A 16,458-nucleotide genomic window follows, 5' to 3' on the forward strand; every position below is an offset into this window, starting at 1 on the left:
GTTTTATTACTCTGCATTCCTCCTTCTGCCCAGCCTCCCCTTCTTTTTTCTTTTTTTTTTTTTTTTTTTCTCCCCTTTCTCTGGGGTCTTCACTCTATTTTACTTTTATATTTACCAGTAAAAACCTGAACAGAAAATTATGGGTAGTCAGATGTTTCCAAAACAACAAAAAAACCAAACCAAACCAAAAAATGCTGGTAATAATTAAAGGAGGAAATCATGATTATGACCCTTGGTTTCACTATTACCTGTATACTACTATCTATATCTAGAAATACATATAGAATATATATATTGACATACAGACACTTGTACACACAGACACGTTTGTAGAGTGCACATAGCACATTGTTGGACACTATATCTGAGGTGTAAAGAGTCTCAGAAGGCATTTACATTACAAATATTTCTATTTTAAGTCCCCAGAGTAATTTCACTTTAAGTGAGATTAAGATCCAGTATAAGTATTATGAATGGGATCATTATTCATGTTAGATGACAGTTCCCATTATAAAGCCCTGATTTTGGTGGCTTATAATTTTGCTGAACTTTAATCTTTCAGGCTGATGTGTTCCTCACTGGCAGGATGGGGCTTGAGGCTATATGATTCAGAAGGATGGTCCAACTGTCAGAAATACAGCCTCTCTCCTAAAATAAAACTTCATTTTATCTCTTCACAGCATATTCTTGCTCCCTGTCACTAATTTCAACAGATACTCCAGTGGCCCTGGGCTCAGTCTCTCCTTGCCGCCTGCCAACAGCGAGATGAGGGTCCAGGCAGGACGTGAAAGAGCAGGAACAATGAGGAGACTGGAGGGAAGATAGTCCTGCTCCTGTTGTGAACCCTACAGTCAGCTTCTACTTTTGCTCTCCCTTTACATTTTATATTACAGCCCCACATTTCCAGTCTCACTGGGAGGCCAAAGGAGGAAAAATCCTGAATTTCTTTGCCACCTCTCTGTTAGTTACATAGAATACTTGTATATATCTATTTCAGCCAAGAGTGAGAAGCTTGCAAGAGAAAAATGTGATGTGGTATAAGTAACTTATGCTAAACTGATCTGTATTTCTCATTTTCTGGGACCTGAGGATCTAATTTGCAGAACTACTGAGTATTCACAGCATTAGTTACCATCAAGAGAGCCTGTACAGTTAACCACAACACTAACCCACCTAAAAATAAGAAAAAATCAGTTGTCTCAGTGGTAAACTGAAACTGAGAGGTACTTTTGACCACCACAATGTTATGAAACTAAATGCCACAGTCTTTAGAAGGCTAATGCCAGAAGGCTAAGGCCAGATACTAATGTGTTGAAGAGCAGGCAAAATTAATGAAGGTGTTGGTAACATTGCAGTTTACAGTAAATAGATATGACTACATTCAGAATAGTAAATAAAACCAAAAAGAATAAAAATATTGACCAGTTGGTCAATAAAATTGCCATTCATTCTGTACACTGAACGGGACAGGGATTTGTTAGACCAAACCACCATGGGATCATATAGAGACTTCTGACTAATAAATATGTATGGGCAGCTTGAGTACTATCTATCTTAACTTCTCCATGCCTTACTTCATAGTTTTGGTATAATGCAAATAACTTGTGTATTCGTGTACTTTTGCAGTGAAAATCAAGCAATTGAACCAATGCAGACAAAACCAACAGTACTGCATTGTGCACAGGGGCAGGCAAGAGCAAGATATTTCTATCTATGAGAAATTATGGATATGTCTTTTTCAACACTGCATAGAACAAAAATTACTTTTTTTTTTAACAGATCCCTAAATCAACATTAAGATTATCTTTTCAAAAATTGCTGCTTGAGGTTCACACGTTAATCCACATGGAACAAATAACAAAATAATTAAGAACTGCAGATCATCAGGTGTTGTGTATCTCTATTAATGTCATCGTACTTAGGTACATGTAAAAGGTATTGTAATAGATAATAGGTGTCAGTTTTCTGTGGAAACTGCTGGCAGCATGTATTCAGAAGCAAGTTTACTTGAGAAAATTTACTCTTCAATGATACAGAGAGGAAGCTCTTTCAGATAAGAGAGAAGAATGTACACCTGCTTACCCAACACAAAGTAGAGGATGTAACTTATTACCCCAATGTAACTTGTTCAACTACAAAAATTAACAATAATTCAGGACTGAGCTGCACATGTATGCACATTTTAGAAATTCAGACTGGCAGGAAATAGAATCCACAAAATCAGCAAAGACAAAAATAATTGGAATATCCTGTGATACTGAGTAATGCACATATTATGATTTTCCCCCCACTACAGTACTAGCTATCAAATAAAAAAAATCATATACATGAAAACATGATATTACTGGCTCCTCGGTAGTCATACAGAACTCTCTGTGTTTTTCCCTTCTCTGCTTGCTTTTCTGACACATCTGTCCGCACAAGTTTGTTTCCTACTTTATTCCGTATTTTGTTTTTCCATTAATTCTTTTGAAATAGCTGGGGAAGCAAACACTGATGTTAGGTCATCTTCATTTTACACTATACAAGCTTTTCTGTAAATTAAACAAAACAAAGAATAGCACATTAAGCTCAAAAACAGGTGGCAGGGATGGGCTACTAGCTATATTGAGGCAGGATTCTCTAAATAGGACTGTGTACAATTGCTACCCCTGATGCTGTAGAAGCTACCAGCTCTGACAAGACTGCTTAGTCAGTACTGTGACCACCAGTCTGTGGCATCCTCCAAACTCCTGCTCTACAACATAGAAGCACCTACACTACTTAAGTCAGCTCCCTCTCCCTCCTTCCCTCCCTCCTACCACGATTCCTCAGAGACTGAAGACCAGACATCCTACCAGTCTGTCTATGAAACAACTCCTCAAACCAAGATCCTTCTGCCTTGCTTCGCACAGGCACAGCCCCACACCCCTGACCTAAGAGCCTAATTTTATTCTTGCTCCACTCTACTCCAGGTACAGGTTTCTGAGTCAGTTGTGCTCCTGCTGTGCTCCGAGGGGTTCCCCTCTGGTAGGTAGCAGCAGCTCTCTAGATCTGCCTGAAAGCTGGGTCTTTGAGAACTGGGAACTTACCAGCGGCAAATTAGCAGTGATGACTGGAATTTTTTAGCTCTGAGGCACCTCTAAAAAGCACACGTCAGTTGTGTGGGCATAGGTATCTAATCCAGCTTCAGATAACATGTCCATCGGGCTTACATACAGAAGACTGAAGAAACTCCTCCTTCTGAAATGGAAGGCAGGAGGATATCCCAGAGAACACGAAATTTTATCAGATGTCTGTGTTTAGCTGGCTAACTGGTGCAGTCTCACCAATAGTTTTCAGCATGGACTAGAGATTTCTCTGTTCGCTAATATTCGGATCTCCGATTTTCAGAGATATTTTGATGGTGGCTGTCAGAGGGAAAATTGCCTTTAGAGCCTGGTGATCTCAGGATGAAATACTTGATGCTAAAATATTTACATGGAAGACACTGAATTTTTACATTTATGTAGTTATTCTCAGGCAGCGTTAGGTATCTTTCAAAGCTAATGGTATAGTTCACATGGTCAGTTCTGAAAAAAAACAGTCACCTACACGTTATCTAGACTACATTCAAGGACACCCCTATACACAAACATGTGCATATGTATATTTACATATATTCACACACAAGATAGATATCTAAAAAGAAAAGAAAGAAACAAAAAAACCAACAACCACCAAAAAAACCCCATCCATATACATATATATAAATAAAATAAGACATAAGGAAGATCTTCAGCATTAAGGAAAAGAGGGTGAGCTTTTCAGCTATTTCAGGCTAACCAATAAGTGAAACAGATAAATGTGTTAACTACTTCCCTAAGCAGAGTCTCAGGGGATGTTGAGAGGAAACATATGCCAATAATTGTAAAGGAGGACTGCTGCTCACTTTTAATTGCAAAACATATGAGAAGAGTTGGGTTTTTTAAAATATTGTTTCAACTAATACTTAAAAAAAATGAACCTAAAATATAAATAACAGCACTGCAACAACTATATTGTAAATATGAAAAGTCTGTATCTTTGAGTACTGTCATAATATTTATCTTAGCTCAGAATCTACAGTTTGGGTAGCTGTATCATTATTTCACCATTTGTCAGCCACAGTGGTTTAATGTCAGTTTAAGAGTTAATTGACTAGTTGATCCTCTTATTTCCTCTTCCTCCATCCTTCATATTTTCTAAGAAACATTTTTTTCACCATGAGGATTTGTAAGCAAATTCTTGCTGTTATCAATTTTAGCTCTAGCTGGCTGGGCAAGGCTAGCATAAAGAGAAAAAAAAACAAAAATATGATTTTAACTATTAAATTTACTACAAACCTTACACATGTAAAAATGTTTATAGCCATATACTTAAATATTCCATAGCCTATGGAACACAATGCTCCCTAGTCCAATTAGTGATACTGCTTTTACTTATTTTTTTTCTACTTATTTTTAGGAAAAAATAACTGTTCTCTGTCTTCTTCCTTTTTTAGTGTTCGTACATTATGGACACCAAAGTCATACTCAAATATTTCTGGTCATGTTCTTACCATAAGTGTTCAAAGTCTTTTTGCCATTTACATTCCACCAGACTTAACACATCCTAAAACATCACAGACATTAAATGGTTCCACAAAAAAAATTCTAAGTTCTTTCAGTATTTCTTAAATGCAATGACTACATAGATATTTACATAGCTTAAAGATACCAGCCTGCATCTATTCCTTCCTATATTAAACATGTTCCAATGTGCCCTGTTTGGATGACAGTATATGTTCTCTTCCAGTGGAAAAGTTAGCATCCAGTATCATTATCCTGCATCCTATGACTGTCTTCTCTTTGTTAAATTTTGAATTACTGTTAGGAAATTACAACCATATTTGAAAGAATATTAGGAGTGTTAAAAGTATTAAGACTTTACAATTTTCTTTAAAAATGGGTAAACACCGCATTAGTTTCATCACTTTGAAAAAGTTTGCAGCATCAACGCAACCATTATGATATACTTTAATACATTTTTATGATAGTAGCACTGTAAATAACTTAAGTATGTGAAAAGATGAGACCTGAAGACTCCCTTTATGAAACACAACGGATATGAAATTAGACTTCATTAATTCTACTGTTCACCAAAAAAAAAAAAAAGTTTTTCACATTCAGTTGTATCAGGTTTTGGAATACTGGTTTAAAATTGGGTATATCCAAGCCACATTAATTCAGCTGAAAACTCCTTGAGATGCAACTTTTGATCTTCCATGCATCAGAAACTCTTGGGAAGAAACTTAGCTTCAACAGCGGTACTGCTATATATCAAAACAAAAGCCTCTGAGATGTTCTTAGCTTAATACAGAAGCCATGTACTCTAGATTAGAACAAATACTTGATATTTTTGAAGTTTCTCCATTCCTTCGGAAATCTTTATTTACTTTTATTTCACTGTATTCTCTAATGCAGGCAGAGTTGGAAGCAAATACTCCTGGTTTTCACATTGTAGTCCAGAATACCACTGTACAGACATTGACAAGCTCCAGCATATGAGTGGAAAAGTGTTTACAAGGCAAGTGCTTTGCGTGGTGATTCTTGTTCTGGACACTCACAGCATCAAACAGCCCATGACTTTTGAGAAATTCTAGTGTTCTTCCATGGGTCATCCCACAAAATACTTTGATCTAACATGCTGACTAAGTTTTACTTGCTTTTGGGATTATGAGTCTGTGGGTTAAGCATCAGTTATTTTGTTCAGGTTTTTTTTCATAATTTCTAATAATTTAAGCATATTCTTCTGACAGCTCAAAAAGAGTGCCAGTGTCAAGAGCCACCTATCTCAAGATGTGTTCTTATGGTGCTGTGTTACCATGTAAACCTCTGGAAGAAACATATTACATCTGTGTTCTGTAGTGCAATTAAACACTGTGAGCTCATCAGCTGTGTGGGTAACTGAGTCTCTTGCCATTCACGTGGATTCTGTCTAAATCTTTATGACTTATGAACAGTGTATTCACAGACTGCTATCCCTACCTGCTCTTTTGCTCAAATGTAGCTCTTGCATCCATGCATCTGGCCACAGTTCTTGCTGTCTTTGAGTTTTCTGGATTTGGAGTGCGGTCTGGAACAAAATGCTCCCAGCTTCAAAAAATCTCCATGTAACTCCCTAGCTCCCCTATGAGACTATAGCTCTGATTTCTGCTGAAATATTTACAAGGCAGCATAACAGAAGTGTAGTGTGGTCTACACTTTCCTTAGATTCTAAAGTCTACTTTGTCTCATGTTCAAGAAGAGATAATTACAAATACTTAGGCTTCTGGAGGACAGGTTAGATATGTCACTGCTCTAGAACATATTGTGGCACAAAACTGAATCCACAGAGAATTAAGTTTTTATTTTTATTTATTTAGGTATTTTATTATTATTTCATTTAGCTATCTGGATAAACTTTTTCTTATTTCTTATGATCAAAACATTGAAGTCTGTAATAAGATAGATTTTTTTATTATTATTTATTTCAACTTTAATCACTGGCCTCACAAACAAACAAGGGCTGTTTCTGCACTTGTACCAGCCTTGTCCCCAAACCTCACATGAACTGTGCAGCTATCCACCTGCTTCCATTTTCTAAAAGACTTTCAAAGTCTTACTCATTACTGTGCAACAACTTACTGCATTTTGGTTTCCAGATACACCACTATACTGCTACATTAGCCAGAGAAATGTGTTCATAGCTGTACACCCATTTTCTTGACTATCCTTGCTGCTTAGGAAGTAGGCTCTGTTCCAAGGGCAGCGCTTCACTGACTGTATGTTGTGGACCATACAATACCAAACCTACATGGAGTATCAGAACACCTATTCTCATAAAAATGAGTGCTGGAGAGAATGCAGAACACTGCATACCAAACTCAGCATTGCTTTTCATTCCAGGTGAATTTACTGAGCTAAACTATGTGCCTGTGCATTTATTTTTAGCCACAGTTTAGGAATGAACTTTGACCCGGGTTCATTCACTGCCTGGCACTCCATCAAGCATTTCTATCTTTGGGTCTACTTTAAAATCATAAGAAGAAATCAAATTCTTCAAAAGAGCTGTTTTCAAGACTGCAGTAAAGATGACTGTTGGCAAAGGCCTGCTAATGACAGAAGTATTAAACATTGCTCTTTACTTTTTGGCTGTTGTGTTTTTTTAATTGATTGGGAAATTCCCAGAAATCAATTTCAAATTTAACAAGCAGGTTGCAGGACCTTAGATTAAGTGGCTCAAACATCTTTTTCAGTGGTTTCTTCTGATGTAGTTCCCAAGTGGCAGGCATATGTATTCCTTGACTAGACCGTGCATGTAATACTTCTGCTGCAGCACTGTCCTAAGCTTAGAGCATCAGTCTTTTGCTTCTTTTTGAATATATAGTTAGAAATCCACAATAGTATAATAAAAAAATAAAAAGTATCAAAGAAGCTGCAGGGAAAAAACAAACACTTCCCAAGAAAAAACTCAAACCAAATTACCATACAGCAAGGCACAGATTTCTTAGTTTAGTGCAAAACAGAGAAAAAGAAGAAAACCTTAGTATAAAAACACGTAAGAAAATAATAATGCCAACAACAACAATGATGGAAGAAAACAAGTAAGGAAAGTAAATGCAGGAAAAGTGGGATTCATTTCAATCTTTCTGAAAAATTACAATTTTTATTCAGCTGAAAGTGTTCTGGAATTATTTTATCTCAGTTTCATACTATTTGAACAACGTAGATCAATTTTTTAAGGAAAAAAATGCCATTTTGAATCAAAAAGTCAAAGTTCTATTTTACAAATGTCAAAATGAAATGGTTTGGCATTTCTGAAATGAAACATTTCATTTCAGAAAGGTCAAAATTATATGTTTTGACATTTTTAAAAATTTTTCCCCTCCTTTCTTCTGACCAGAACTATTAACCAAATTCAACCTATATTAGTTTCAGGTGCCTTTAAGCTCAAATTTCTATCCTAATTACTAATCATAAAAATATTTTTTCCGGTGTCATTACAACAAAGAAAACAATATGATCTTTAAAACTATACTGTAACTGCCTCTACTGCAATAATTTGTATCTCCCTTCTGCTTAGACTCAGCCTCCAGCATCCAAGTATCTACCCATGTATTTCCACAGCTGTGAGAGTTGGCTTTTCCCTGTTGTATGCCTTAATTTAAAAACAGTAACACAGTCAAAGGCACAATGTCTCAATTAAACCAGAAGCTGGACAGAGAATTAATTGTCCTAATGGACAGTTCTCAACATTTTTATAGTGCATATATATTGTCCAGGTGTTACAATTACAGTCACTATAAAAATGCTTATAGATGACTAAATGTACCATGTGAATCTAAAGCAGAGTAATCTGCCCATTGCCCTTAGCAATAACATGTCAGCACTTCTTATCTTTCTCTCTTGGGCAGTCCAAACTAAACCTGATATTGTTAGTTTAACATCTTCTGAATAAATAAATCATATTAAGTACTGCAGCCAGGACTGAGGTCAAAATAATGAATAAGAATAAACAAGAGGAGTTAAGGGTGTCTGCTTGCCGACTCATTAGAAGGTACGTGTAACAGTGATGGATCTCCTTACCCCTGTTCTGCAGCTGCCACAGGAGCAGCATGGGGCAGGCAGAGGACAAGGGTGATACTAATGTGCTGAGTGCCAACGAACCACGCCAAATTTACAACATCATGCAGAAATATCTAACCATGAAGTCAGTGGTTCTTCCCTGAGTGTTCCTGGAATGACAAAAAGAGCGAGAAGGTATTGAAGAAAGTATTGTTCTTTTCTCACATGTTAAGGACAAATCCAAGGAAAACAGGAAAAAGGGGAGTAAAGAAAAACTGTGGCTTTTTTCAATCGTATCAGGTAAAGAGATCCTGATGAATGACACAGTCCATATCCTTCTTTCCATGATCTGGCTGAATGAATATATTTCCTCAAGGCACTTCCTGAAATCTCCTCTCCTACAGGCAGGTGTTCACCATCCCAAACAGCTTGAGTAGAAGAAAATCAGTACCATACCTCCAGGAATCTAGGAGGGTTTGGGTTTTTTTCTTTGCTTGTTTTTTTTTTTTTTATTTTTTTTTAAGTGAATATTTAGAAGCTTTTGGCATAAAGCTGTCTCCAGAACATCTTAGGAAAGCCACAAACAGATTTAATAACGCCTTACTTACTAGATCTTGCTAACATATCTGTACAGAAATATTTCAGTCCAGTCTGTGCCTCTCCTGTCCATTCTCCTGAGAAGAATATCAGTCTCCTTTTGACATACTCAAGTGAAACGATGGTACTTGTGTCCTCCTCATGCCCTCAAAGCTGGCAGCTTGTCAATATGTGCTGGAGTTAAATATCCTACAACACACCTCCTAGAATCCTTCTTAGACTGATGACTTTCAAGCTCTTAAACCTGGGTATGCAATACTTTGCACATAATGTTATCCGCTGACAAAATCAAATAGCAAGTTATTAAAGTTTGAAAGGCTTTATCTATTTTTCATAAGAATTTTAATAGGCATTACATTGCCTCCTGCCTCCCACATGCTCAACAGCCAAATTGATCTCAAAATGGACATTGTATACTTGGACTTGTATTACAGAGTATCTCTCAGACCTGGTAGAAAGTGGAAACAAGTGCCTAGCTCTCACTTACCAGCTAGGCTTCAAGGGTTACTAAAGGACTCAGCCTGAAGGGATATATATATTTTTTTTTCTTCTGTTGGCGGTGCTCTAGTGCTAGATTTTGAACCATAACTGCACTTGCCTCTACTTGCTATTCTTACAGCCATTTTGCCATTTCTCTAATTTGTGTTTGGAATACCACTCTTATCAGTAAAGTGAGTGAATGAGTTTCAAGATTAGTGCTGATTGAGCATGGAAACTTTGTGTTCATGTCCAAACTCTTGTCCCACAACTTCACCAAGTACATGTCATAATACAACTTATTGTAATATCAACCAAAAGTGGTGCTCGAAGATCTTTTATATTTTTAGTAAATAACAGATTCTATATTTCAAATTGAAAACACTCTAGGGATAGATACATAACCCAAGGAAGAGCAATCCATAGCAAGTCTAATTTACAATCTGTGTTCTTTGTGAATATATCTTTTGGTGCATATCAGCCACATGTGAAGTGTACAGCATCTGGCCTTGGTTCTACACGGGTGATGTGCCAATGATATGACAATCAGTTTGGTTTGGTTTCCATTAATGTAGGAAATAATGTGAGGCATGCTGGACCCACCAAAACAGTGTTTTTATGACACAGGTTATATGGACACATTTCTGAGGGCTAGGACCTCTGGGTTAGCAATGGAGGGCTACATGGAAGGAAGGAGGGTAGACCTGGTGCAGTTTTGCTCATACTCATTCCCTGAAAGGGAACAAACAGTCCTCATGATGAGCTATTCCCACCAGCACACCTGATTTTGTTTTAGAAAAGGCTAGCTGGGGCACTCCAACACAGAGTTATGGAGCTGGCTGATGGGTTAGTGGTACTGACAATCAAGGAGGTGAACTACATCCCAGTCTTCTTTTATTTAGCAGCATGGCTGTACCCTTAGAGACATCAGCCCTGTTGTGTATGCAACACACATTTCACAAATGTTGGAATGCATACTGGCAAGAGGAAAGTATATGGCGGGGGGAAAAAGTCACCAATCAAAATGATGATGTAGCAAGGCAGTTTCCTCTCAGAGCCAGAGCAATCATTGCTTTCCTTAAGGTATGGAAATGCTTTCACCTTACACTGAAGACTTAGGAATAACATGAGTGGTTCAGTGGCTCATTGCATTAATTTTACGCAATAGCTTGTGTGGCCTCTACCACTATTTCTTTCTCTTCAAATGGTTCACTGGATTTTGTTCCCACATCTTTACTCAAGGATCTAATCTATATTATGCAAATGACATCAAAAATTTCGTATGTCTTTTTCTCTGGATACTACCTTTCCATGCTGCAATATTTACAGGAAAAACTGAAGAAGAACAAACAAACAAACAAACACACACCCACCCCCAAAAAACCAAACACACAAAACAAACCAACCAAAAAAATGCACGTTAGGCAAAAAACAAACCATTCACAGAAATAATGTTTCCAGTTCAAGTTACTAACTCAACGTTAAGCTATGTGTATTAACTAAGTTGTATTAACTAAGTTCTCAAGCATATACAAAACCCATTTCCTTATTTCAGCCAGATATTTTTTCTTTTTCTTTCCTTTTTTTTTTTTCTTAAGAATAAAGAAAAATATCAAGTAATTTTCCTTCCACAACAAAGAAACATAAATCCTTTTTCTCTTGACAGAAAGAGAGCATGCTAGCTGTCTCCCTAAAGAGGTGTGATGGGCATGCCTGGCACTTACACTGAACACGGGTGGTGAGACCCCTGTAGGAAGAGCACCATTGCAGCCCCAGGGTTGCGAGGAGGTTCACACAGGATTCCACCTGTGCGAAGGTGAGCAACCAGTTTTGGGTGTCCCGTCCCCATCCCCACCCCCCCCAATTCCTCAGGACAGCTTCAGCATTCACAGTGCACACGTTGCTAACCTCCGGCTTTATCAACACTGTGCACAGAACAGAAGTCTTAGATCATATGGTATTTTCTTCTATCAGATGGGTGTTTTTTCCATTCAGCAGGCTAGACTGCCTGGATTCGCTAAAACTTTCTTTGCTTATGCCTGAGCCCTTCTGCTACTGATAAAGAACAGGCAAGCAAACACTGGTTTGGTTTCTCTCCATGAATTTGAGGCCATACTGTGATCAGAACTTGCTTAAAGTAGTCTGTCTACAAAATGTCTTCAAACATCTGCGTTATGTGAACAGGAAAAATTTTTGGTGTTTTTTCTTTTCTTTTATGACAAAACAAAAGCTGACTTCTCTGGAAGCTATGTAATATCAAAACAAGTACAGCTCCATCCTACCGCCAAAAAGAAGATAACAACAGAAAATGGACATGAAAGAAATCACAGAGTGCTAGAGCCCTGTTTCAGCTGGAATTGAAGCATGTGCATAAATTCTCTGTTGAATAAGAGTATTAAGTAACACTTTTTTTTTTGTGTGGATGTAGCAAGTACAACTATTTTGTGTTTCTGAGATGCAGAGAAAAGTATTCAAACTTCATACTGAGAATACTTTCCTCTTTTCATTAAAGATCTAAGGTGAAGGTTGAACCCAATATCTATAGGAACTTGCAGAACCCCTTTTATACATGGAACAGTGAAAGTATGCCCATGCTGACATGCTCACTAGCTATACAAGTTAACCAGACTGAGATTTGGTGCCAGTTATATTCTGAGATATAACAGCTCAGCAGATTATATGCTCTTCAATTGCAGAACTAACTTGAGTGTAGCAAGATAGGTAAAAAAACTTGATACTATGACTCTGGTCAAAAAGTCTTGAATTGGTAATATACAATGAAAGGAAAAAAAAACCTAAAAAAGAAAATCCTAACTTAATAGGTTTTTATTTCAGCTTTGTAACAATTAGCATGCCAATTATATAATTACTTAACTTATTTGGAGGCAAAAGAGTATGTAAAGATTTAAAGATATTGTGGATCAGGACAAACAAGTAAAACATTAATATGAATATTTAAGATTACTGAAACAAAAGGTTGAAATGAAATAGAAAAATAAGCACTTCCATCTCATAAAAATAGTATAAGCCAATAGAAACTTCTACAGGATGAAAATGATAAGGTATTAATGGCATGGTAATGTCAATCAGCAACAGACAGTAAATGCAGGACACAGAGGAGCATCATTAGAAGATGGGCCTTCGTTTTCTTGCCCCTGTTCACCTGCTGGAAATCAAAAATTCAAAAGGCAACATGAAGGAGGTCAGCATGTGGCACCTCTGGAGAGGACTGCACCAGTAACTAGCATTGGGCTCAAATTAGTCAGGAGGTACTGGTGAAATGGAGTTTGCATCCTTTATAACATAGCAACAGGGTAAGATGTTATAAGAAGACAAGAAGGAAGATTTTATTATTATTATTTTAAACCTAGTAGTCAGAAACCCTGGTTTGCTTACTAAGGATACAATTAACAGCTGGAAACATCTTGGAAAAACTCCCATCAAGAAAAATAGTAGGGAAAGGACGTATATCTGACACTATATCCACTTTACCTAAAGGTGCTCTAAAGAAATATTTTTAAATTTAATCTAATTATTTTAACTTATTACTAATACAATTTAAAAAAAACCCAACAAACAAACAGCAAAAACCCCAACTATTTGCCTGCCTGGGCATATTTACCAGATAATGTACACATACTTCCGTACAAAACACAGTCAAATTGCATACAATAAGGATTAAGAACTAATGTGTGAAGGTCAGTGCTGGCTGTGTTGCATGATGAGCCCTTTAGTGCAAATCTGTGTAGGACAAATTCCACTGGAGAGAGTCTTTTACCATTAGCTGATCCCTGTGTCTCATGGAGATTGTACTTCATTGACCGGTAGTGTCTTGCCTTATTCCACTGAGAAGTACAATCTGGTGTTTTTTTCCCTTCCCTTTCCCCACACCCCCTCTCCGGGTGGAACTCAACCATGAGAGTTAATAACTGGTTTCAAAGCCCTCAAAGGACCGGTGAGTGTGAGAAACTGGTCATGAAAGAACAGAAAGAAAAGAAGGAATCAGATCTGCAAAGAATAACTTTCTGAGGTTACACCCAACAAGTCTGCATGCTCAAAGCAAAATTTTGATCCCACTGATGTTAGGTAAGATTTTGTCACCGATTTAACTCTTGTTTTATTAAAATAATTGTTCAGGGGAGAAAATCATGGTAAAAAAAATGGAACAAAAAGTATTTTTAATGACAAGAAAACCAAGTGGGAAGAAAAAGAAAGAAAAATGTCAATCAGCTAACATCACACAATGTGAGGAAGGCCACATCACAGGGTTAACATCACAAACTTAGCAGTTCAGAAGAACACATGCAGATTCCTACTAAATAATTCAGCCTGAACATCACCTTCTCTTCAGGCTAGCAAATTCTTTTTCTATAGCAAAAAAGCCAGTTACAGACTGAAGTGTCTGGCTTCTTCTTGTTCATATACTGTATTTGATTTTCACTACTTATTTATAAAGGAAAATTAAGGTTAACATCTGGTAGGACAGGAATAATCTTTAGATTTTTCACTGTGCTATTTCAGCTTTCTTACTGCAGTCCTCCATAAGAGGTTATTTGTGGCATTTAAGATTTACTAAGAGCAGTTTGCAACTGGAATTATGCAAGAGGCTTATTGGAAGCAAGAGCACAATTCCATCTCTCCCTAGACATGTTTGAACCATAACATGAAGGAATGAAATCACCCTGAACCTTTTCTTATTCCCAGATCATGCAAGGTAAGAAACAGCAAAGGATGTATCTCCCTCTTGAACACTGCAGTGGGTACAATAATCGGGTTTGTGCACGTTAGAATACGAAACATCTGAAACAGTTTGCCAGGGAGAAATACAAAAGCAACTGTGCTCTGGGGAGGTTGCGTCAATGTCACCATTAAAACACGTGCCTGCTGAAAGGCCGCGTTTTAAGCTTAGGCATGGTACCATGCCTGGACCAGCACTGACAGGCAGGACCCATTTTCTTTCAGCCCTTCGAGGAGGAAGGTTTTCAAGTTTGTGCTGCCTCTATGCATCTTGCACATTGATTAGGAGCCGCTGAGCACCCTTTGCCCTATCACACCATATTGCCACAGATTAGACAGTGCATGTGTGAATGAGGGCAGTATTTGGCATCAGAACTCTGCAAGGCTGGCTTTCCCACTATACAGAATTATCTTTAAGGCAATTTTTACTGTTTATTTCCGTATCATATAGTAAAATTAATAAGCCTTATTAAAGAGTAAGCAATCTGATACTCAAGAAAACACAGCAGAGTAGCATGATTCCAAAAATAAGCCTGCCACCTGGTATTGCCTGTTACATGCGCTTCCTTACAAAACATAGCTGCAGCTGTAAATTTAATTTGTTTCTATAGGCAAAATTGATGTAACACTTCTCTCTGTTTATCTAAAGTATTTGCAGTTCTTGAATCATTAACTAACACATTGATTGGAATATCTGTAAACTGGGCTAAGACTCAATTTACTTGAGCCTTTTTTATTTCAGATAGGAAATACAGAAAGCTATCTATTCAAATATCTACTGCGCTTCCATGGGAAGTTATTTTATAATCCAATTTCTTCTAGAAAAGAACCTGATATGTGCTTTCATATTGGCTGAAACCGTACTCTATGACTAGGCTTCGAACAGATGAAATCTCAGCATTAAAAGACTGGTTATGACAATGAACTTCACAAGAGTGAATGTTTGCCCAAACAGTGTAGCATTGCAGCAGTTAACAATGCTACTTCTGAATGAATAAGCTGGTATTGAATGTGTCACTGGGTCATTGATGACAAAAAAAAAAACACACCAAACCCCCCCCCCCAAACAAAACACAGAATGCTTGAGGTTGGAAGGGACCTCTGGAGATATCTAGTCTGACCACCTGCTAAAGCAGGTTCACCTAAAGCAAGTGGCATAGGATCATGTCCAGGCAGGTTTTGAATGTCTCCAGAGAAGGAGACTCCACAGACTCTCTGGGCAGCTTGTGCCAGGGTCTGTCACCCTCAGGGTAAAAAAGTTTTTCCTCATATTCACATGGAGCTTCCTGGGTTGCAATTTGTGCCCGTTGCCCTTTGTCCTGTCCCTGGGCACCACTAAAAGAACCTGGACCATCCTCACGACACTCACCCTTAAGATATTTATAGACATTTAGATAAGATCCCCCTCAGCCTTCTCTGCCCCAGGCTGAACAGCCCCAGCTCCCCCAGCCTTTCCTCATAAGGGAGACGGGCCCGTCCCCTCATCACCTCGGTAGCCCCCACTGGCCCCTCTCCAGCAGTTCCCCGTCTCTCTCGGCCTGGGGAGCCCAGAACCAGACACAGCACTCAACCCCCAGCCCGTGCTGGTGCCTGGGGCTGTTCCTCCCCAGGGGCAGGACCCTGCGCTGGCCTGGGCTGAACTCCATGAGGTTCCTCTCCGCCCGACGCCCCGGCCTGCCCAGGTCTCCCTGAATGGCAGCGCAGCCTCTGGGGTATCTCAGGATGTTTACATTTCCTGGTTTAGACGCAACAGAGAACAATAGGTATATCCCATCCACATTTTAATCCAGATACCCGTTATCCACTGTTGTAGAACACCTCGAAATGCAAGCGTAGCTATAACTTCCCATTATTTTTTCCCTAGGAACAATCAGGAACGAAGGAGTAAGTTGACTTACAAGCCTTCATATTCATTTGGGCAAATGTAGTTTTATTGCAGGGCACTGCACTCCATGCCCATTCATACTAAATTTTTTATGCCTTGTTTTGTTAATATCCAAGTGACAAAGCAAACATGAAGCCTAGACAGTTCAACAATTGAGGAACTATCTATCTATTGGGA

The sequence above is a fragment of the Falco naumanni genome, chromosome 2 (assembly GCF_017639655.2).
Source record: "Falco naumanni isolate bFalNau1 chromosome 2, bFalNau1.pat, whole genome shotgun sequence".
NCBI lineage: Eukaryota > Metazoa > Chordata > Aves > Falconiformes > Falconidae > Falco > Falco naumanni.